This window comes from Budorcas taxicolor, chromosome 3 (assembly GCF_023091745.1).
Source record: "Budorcas taxicolor isolate Tak-1 chromosome 3, Takin1.1, whole genome shotgun sequence".
NCBI lineage: Eukaryota > Metazoa > Chordata > Mammalia > Artiodactyla > Bovidae > Budorcas > Budorcas taxicolor.
The window spans coordinates 28263723-28270760 of NC_068912.1; positions in this window are offsets into that span (position 1 = coordinate 28263723).

Genomic DNA, 7038 nt, shown 5'->3' on the forward strand with positions numbered 1-7038 from the left:
TTTGGGGTGGCCTTTTTATATTCTGGTAGTTTGTGGAGTTCTCTTTATTATGGAGCTTCCTCACTGTAGGTGGGGTTCTATCAGTGGCTTGTCAAGGTTTCCTAGTTAGGAAGACTTGTGTTGGAGTTCTGGTGGGTGGAGCTGGGTTTCTTCTCTCTGGAGTGCAGTGGAGTGACCAGTAATGGGTTATGAGACATCAAAGATTTTGGAATAACTTTGAGCTGCCTGTATATTGAAGCTCAGGGGAGTGTTCCTGTGTTGCTGGAGAATTTGCGTGGTATGTCTTGTTCTGGAACTTGTTGGCCCTTGGGTGGAGCTTGGTTTCAGTGTAGGTATGGAGGCATTTGATGAGCTCCTATTGCTCTATGTCCCCTGAGTTCAAGAGTTCTCTAATGTTTTCAGGCTTTGGACTTAAGCCTCCTGCTTCTGGTTTTCAGTTTTATTTTTACAGTAGCCTCTAGACTTCTCCATCTATACAGCACCGATGATAAAACATCTAGGTTAAAGATGAAAAGTTTCTCCACATTGAGGGACACTCAGAGAGGTTCACTGAGTTACAAGGAGAAGAGAAGAGGGAGGGGGTAGTTAGAGGTGACTGGAATGAGATGGGGTGAGATCAAAAGAGGAGAGAGCAAGCTAGCCAGTAGTCACTTCCTTATGTGCGCTCTATAGTCTAGACTGCTCAGAGGTATTTATGGAGTTATACAGGGAAGAGGAGAGGGAGGAAGTAGACAGAGGTGACCAGGAGGAGAAGAGAGAGGAATGAGAAGGGGAGAGACAAATCCTGCCAGTAACCAGTTCCTTAGGTGTTCTCCACCATCTGGAACACACAGAGATTCACAGAGTTGGATAGAGAAGAGATGGGGGAGGAAAGAGACAGAGGCCACCTGGTGGAGAAAAAGGAGAGTCCAAAGGAGGAGATAGTGGTCAAGCCAATAATCTTGCTCTCAGGTAAACTTGGGTAGTGAAGTTTGGGTTTTTAAATGTACAAAATTGACAACAAAAACCAAAGAGCAAAGATTAAAAATCTAGAGTAGAGGTTGGATTTTCAAAAATACAATATTAAAGAAAAGAAGCAGAAGGAAAAGGGAAGAAAGAAAAAAAAAGAGTAAAAAAAAAAGAATTATTAAAAAAAAAAAAGAATTATTTAAAAACAAAACAAAACAAAAAACATACCAGCAACCACCCAAAGACTATATATGGTGTTTGCCTTTAAAAAAAAAAAAAAGAGAGAGTTTTTTTTAAAATAGTAATAGTAGGTTATAGAAATAAAAATTAGAAGAGAAACAAAAGACTTAACAATTTTTAAAAAAGTTAGAAAAAAAGAAAAAAAAAGGAATGATTTTAAAAATAGTAAAAATATATCTGGCCCTTCTCTGATGTTGTGGGCAGTGTGGGGTCACTTCCAAGGCAGTTCCCTCTGTTTAACTTCTTCTGTTTGCTGGTTTTTTAGGCTCACTAGTTCAGTCGCGCTGTGGGGAGGGGGGATGCTGCAAACAAATAGCACTGTCGTGTGCACACAGTGTCTCAGCCCTGCTTGACCTGTCCCTGCTCGCAGCGCACAAACCGCTCCGGCTCTACGATGCTCAGCCGGGAACTGTCTGAGGCCAGCCCTAGGCTGCATGCACTTCCCCGGTCTAAGCCGCTCAGGTTCAGCGCTCAGGTAGCCCTCAGAGGCACAGATTCGGTTGGGACTGCGTTTTGTGCCCTTCCCGGGTCCGAGTAGCTCAGGAGTTTGGCGAGCGCGATCGCTGCGACTTGTCGCCTTTTCTGCCTCTGCTGCTCAGTTTTCTGGGTGGACCGCTGGCGCCCCTTGTGAGGCAGATGGTGACTGTCCAGCACCCCCGGAAGTCTTAGCAAAGAAGCCTGCTTGCAGTTTGGTAAGTGAAGTCTCTCCGGGTCTGCAATTGCCCCTTTCCAGCCCTTACGGCTCTGGCTGCCTGTCCCCGGCGGGGGATGGTCTGCAGCCGGCTTTTTCCGTTCCGTCCTTTGTTCTGTCCTCGGTCCTGGCGGTGTCTTATGTTCGAACTTTTCGTGCAGTAGCTATCCCACAGTCTTGTTTGCTAGCCCAAGTTAGATCGTTCTGGTTGCGTGTGGGGCGTTCCTGCCCGATTCTTACAAAGCACTGCAGCCCGCGCCTCCCGCGCGTCCCTGCCCTGCCCCCACTTGCTTGTGGCGGATGCAGGCGTCTGTGCTGCTTTTCCGCTGGGGGAGTTACTGTTGGGCTTGTAATCTGTTGGTTTTAATTATTTATTTATTTTTCCTTCCTTTTATGTTGCCCTCTGTGTTTCCAAGGCTCGCCACAGACTCGGCAGGGAGAGTGTTTCCTGGTGTTTGGAAACCTCTCGTCTTAAAATTCCCTTCCCGGGACGGGCTTCCCTTCCCGGGACGGAGCTCCCTCCCCACCTCCTTTGTCTCCTTTTTCATCTTTTATATTTTTTCCTACCTGTTTTTGAAGACAATGGTCTGCTTTTCTGGTTGCCTGATGTCCTCTGCCAGCCTACAGAAGTTGTTTTGTGGAGTTTGCTCAGCGTTGAAATGTTCTTTTGAGGAATTTGTGAGGGAGAAAGTGGTCTTCCCATCCTATTCCTCCACCATCTTTGATTCTCTCCTCACCCTAGTATTCTTGACTGGAAAATCCCATGGACAGAGGAGCGTGCTGGGCTACAGTCCATGGGGTCGCAAACAGCTGGACATGACTTAGTGATTGGACATGATTTAGTGACAGCGCAGCATACAGTGGTGAAGGCTACGATTATTTGTGTTGAGAATGGGCCTACTGTTACCAAAATGTCCTATGTCCTATGAGCATTTCTTGGAAACTTACTGTATGCTCGCGCCCACCTGGCCACCAGGGAAATACCCAGGGGAGTAATAAAAATGTGCCTTGGTGTCCACAGCTTGCAGACTCTTAGCATACACAGACACAGGTCAGGATGAATAGGTGAGAGAGTTTTACTTTCATGGTGGGAATCTGAAAAAGTTTCCAGAAGGAGGGTCTTGAAGCTGGGCCTGGCATGTACAATTGTCAGCTTGCTCATCGCATGGTGGAAAGGAGTTACCCAGACTCCAGTAGCTTGTTCAGGCCTATGGGCACATCTTGTGCACTGGAAATTGTCCCTAAATTGAACTTTGGTTTTTCTGGTTTTATTTTGTTTTGTGTTTGCAACTTTAAGAATTGAGTTGGGGCAGGTAGAGATTAACAACAAAATTCTAAAATATCATTTGTTTCTCAACAATAGAGTTGTTAAGTCTTTCTTGGAGTGAAATCATCATCAATAAACTATATCCTACAAGTCTGAACTTGAGGAGAAGATACTAGAGGTTACAAGCGTTGTTAGGTCAAAGAGACCTGGGCTCACAGCCTGGCTCCACTCCAGTGAGATCTTGAGCAAGTCCTGAACCACTCTGAGCCTTAGTTTACTCATCTAGAAAATGGCAGTCAAAATGCCTATCCTATGAAATCTGTCTGTGGTTAGGGTTCAATGAGCTACTTCAGCGAATTTCTCAGTATCCCGTCAGATGTGGAGGAAGTGCTCAGCCAGTGTTGGCCAATGTCCAATGACCCCCTGACGTCTCAGTTTACCCCATCTTAACTGGCCTACCAGGTCCTGTGGTCACTTACAATCTAGAACCAACTGTGGGAGACAAAGTTTTTGGGGTAGGAGATAGTTGGGGGAAAAGGCTATTTCGTGGAGTTTTCTGAACTGAAAGTTCTTTCTGGCTTTTCTTAAACACATCCTCTCTAGGCAGCCCCACTGATGTAATGGAGCCAGGTTTATGACCTTCCTCTCCACTTTCAAATAGCTTGTGCTCATCTCAGTTCAGCCCTTATTAAATAGTGTTGAACAGCCTATTTACAGGTTGGTCTTCACTTGTTGAGTATGAGCTCCTTAAGGCCTGGGACTCCATCTTATTAATTCAGCAGCAAGACCAGAGCCTGGAAGGAAATTAGTGCTCAATATTTTGTGAACAGATGGACAGCTGAACCAGAACTCTGGCCAGGCCCCGATATCTGGATTCTCTTTCAGTTCACTTAAATGGCAGATAGGAGGCAAACTAAAAATGTTTGCTCAGAATGTTATAAATTACTGTCCCAGAAGAGCTAGTAGCATTTCCTTAAGTGGGCAAATCTATAAAACCCAGATAATTGTAAGGTTGAGTGTTAGCCTCATTCTCTTTGGCTATTGCCCTTGCTCATCCAGATTCTATATTTAGGTGACCAAGAGAAGTTCTCTAAGCTTATGGAGAATGAGTCAGCCTACCTGCCTGTCCTCAACTGTTAGACCTGGGGCAGGGAGGAGAGGAGGATGTCTGGGAAAGGTTAGCTCAGGTTGGGTGTTGAACCAAGGAGCAGAAGAAGGAAAAACTTCCAGGGTCAGGGAAAGTCATTAATTGATGAGTCTCCAAAGGAAGAAATGCCTTCATGGCCACATGTTTACGTAAGCCCATGTCAACACTTCCTGCTTCCCTCACTTGGGTAGGTGAACTCATCAATGGCTGGTCACTCACTGATTCACCCTCTGTAGTAACCAGTAACCATTATTCATTCATTCATTCAACAAATATAGGGGGATTTCTGTGTGTGGTATAGAAGTATAAAAAGTACCATATTAGGCCACATAAAGGTATATACTACTTTATATCTGACCTCAAGGAGCTTTTGGTCTAATAATGCAGATTCCTGGACAGACACATAATGGGTACAATAAAGGGTAGAAAATGTTTAAAAGGAGTCAAAGGACCATGGGAGTCCAAGAGAGTGGTATATCTCCACTAGAAGGCAAGGTATCAATGGGGTTAAGGGGTTTGGAAGTAAATAGGTTCCAATCTTGGAATTAACCACTTACTGACTATATGGCCTACAGTGAAGTACTAAACCTGTCAGGGTCTCAGTTTCTTCCCTTACTGGATTTTTGTGCAGGTTGAATGAGAAAATGTATGTAGAGCCTTAGCATAGAACCTGATGCACAGACGGCCAGTGCTTCTCAGGTCAACTCCACAGGCCAGTGATGCAGAGCTTTAAAAATCTCAGACGTCCAGGTATGGAGGCCAGAGTTACTTGGTTATAAACATGAAACTTACTTTGGCTAACATTAAGCAAGCAAGAAATGTATTGGGAATACACAGAATGCTCACAGAATTGATGGGAAGTAGAAGAGCTAGTCGTTGGAAAGGATGAAACTGTTGGATCTGAAGTGAACTGCCTGTGGACATAGCAGGCAGTTAACTTCAGGGGCAATGAGTTTTCATGCCTGTTTTCTGCTTCCAGGATTTGGATACTGGAGGAGTCTGGGTGATTTACTTGGTTCCAAGCTCATACCTCGCTTAGGGTGGTAGAATATTGACTTAACACTCCCTCAAAGCAGCATGGGGTGGGTGGGTGGGTATTGTTTCCCAGGGGAAAATGAGGTGGCTTCACCTGAACTGATCATGAGTACTGGGCAAATCAGAGACCACAGCTGTGCATAGCACAGTGCCCCTCTAGATCTACATGGTGAACATCTGTGAATGGAGCATGGGCAAGTTTACTTTTAAAAAAGCTCCACAGATAATCCAGAGATGCACCAAAAAGTAAGATTCACTGAAAACACCCTAGAAACGGGAGGAATATCATTAGCTGTTAAAGCAGGCAGGAGAGGCAGGTACCAAGTTGAATAACATAGATCTCTTCAGAACTTAAAGTCTGTTCTGATAACTGGCAGGATTCTACTAAGTGTGAGTCAGCCCCCTTATCTTCTAGAGGAGAAGAGAAATAATATTCTCACAATACAAGACTGTGTGCAAGGTTTTGAGGGAGCCTGGAGGTTTTCTCCAGATGACTATTTTGGTCTTCTTGACAACAGATGCATCAAGGTCAGTCTAAGGCCCCCACCAAGTGAGTGATCTGAGAAGAAAAAGTGCTACCCCTGACCCAGGAGAGGTGGCCATCTCTGATTGGGGGTCATTGCCTGACTCCTCAGATGACAAAGAGAAAACCTACAAGTCATTCCAGGGAATATTCCACTTGATCTCCCACAGTGGGACTGGGCATCTGCCGGGTGACCCATGGGAGTAACCTGCACTTTCTGAATTTTTGTGTGGTGTTGGGGAGAAAAGAGGGAGCAGCAAGCCTGGAAGTCTGCCAAGAGATATGGAATCATGAGAATGTGGCTGACCAGCTCTGGGAGATTGCCCAGCCCCACTGGATGTGAGCTTCAGTTTGGTCTTTGAAGGACCAAACATTGCTCGAGACATTTTGCTTCAAGTCCATTAATCCTGATGACAAGTTCCAAAATTGCAAAGGGATTGCCCTTTGCCAGATCACATATATCTATGGTCTGACATTAACAAACTGAGTTTGTCTTTTCTATGTATAATTGGCACCCAAATATAGCTAAAGGAAAAAAAGAAAAAGAAGAAAAAAGAGAGGGAGAGAGGATTTTTGGCTTCTTCACTAGTTTAAAAATTATACTATGACATTTATTGCTTCCATTATCCAAAAATGTCAGTTTGTTTGAAGCAGATTTCCCTCTCTCTTTGGAGCCACCCACCTCCCCCCTATCCCCCCAAAGTCTTCCCATGCTGCCCTAATCAACACTGAACTTTTGTATCTGGAAGGCCCCATGTACTTTCTGTACCCACCAGGAGAGACCTTGGACAGGATTAGATCACAGGAGAAGGTGCCTTTGGGCACTTCCAGCCTCTTTCTTTATATGGCCTATAAAAGTTCAGAAAGTGTACGTAGATTTATCTTTTCATTCTTATCTCTCAGTGTCCAAAAAGAAAGGGTTGGTCCCTTATTAAATGTTACTAGTTTCCCTCTCCGGATCCCATTGTATTGAGTAAAGTTTTAGTTAAGTCTTTAATGTGATCATGTTTATCTTCCTTAAAATGAAGGAGAACAATGCTTAATCGAAAGAAATACTTTAGTCTTGGAGTTTCAGACAGCATCACTGGTGTGGAAGAAATACTTTGCCACATGCACCCCAGTGTTCATTGCAGCACTGTTTATAATAGCCAGGACATGGAAGCAACCTAGAGGTCCATCAAGAGATG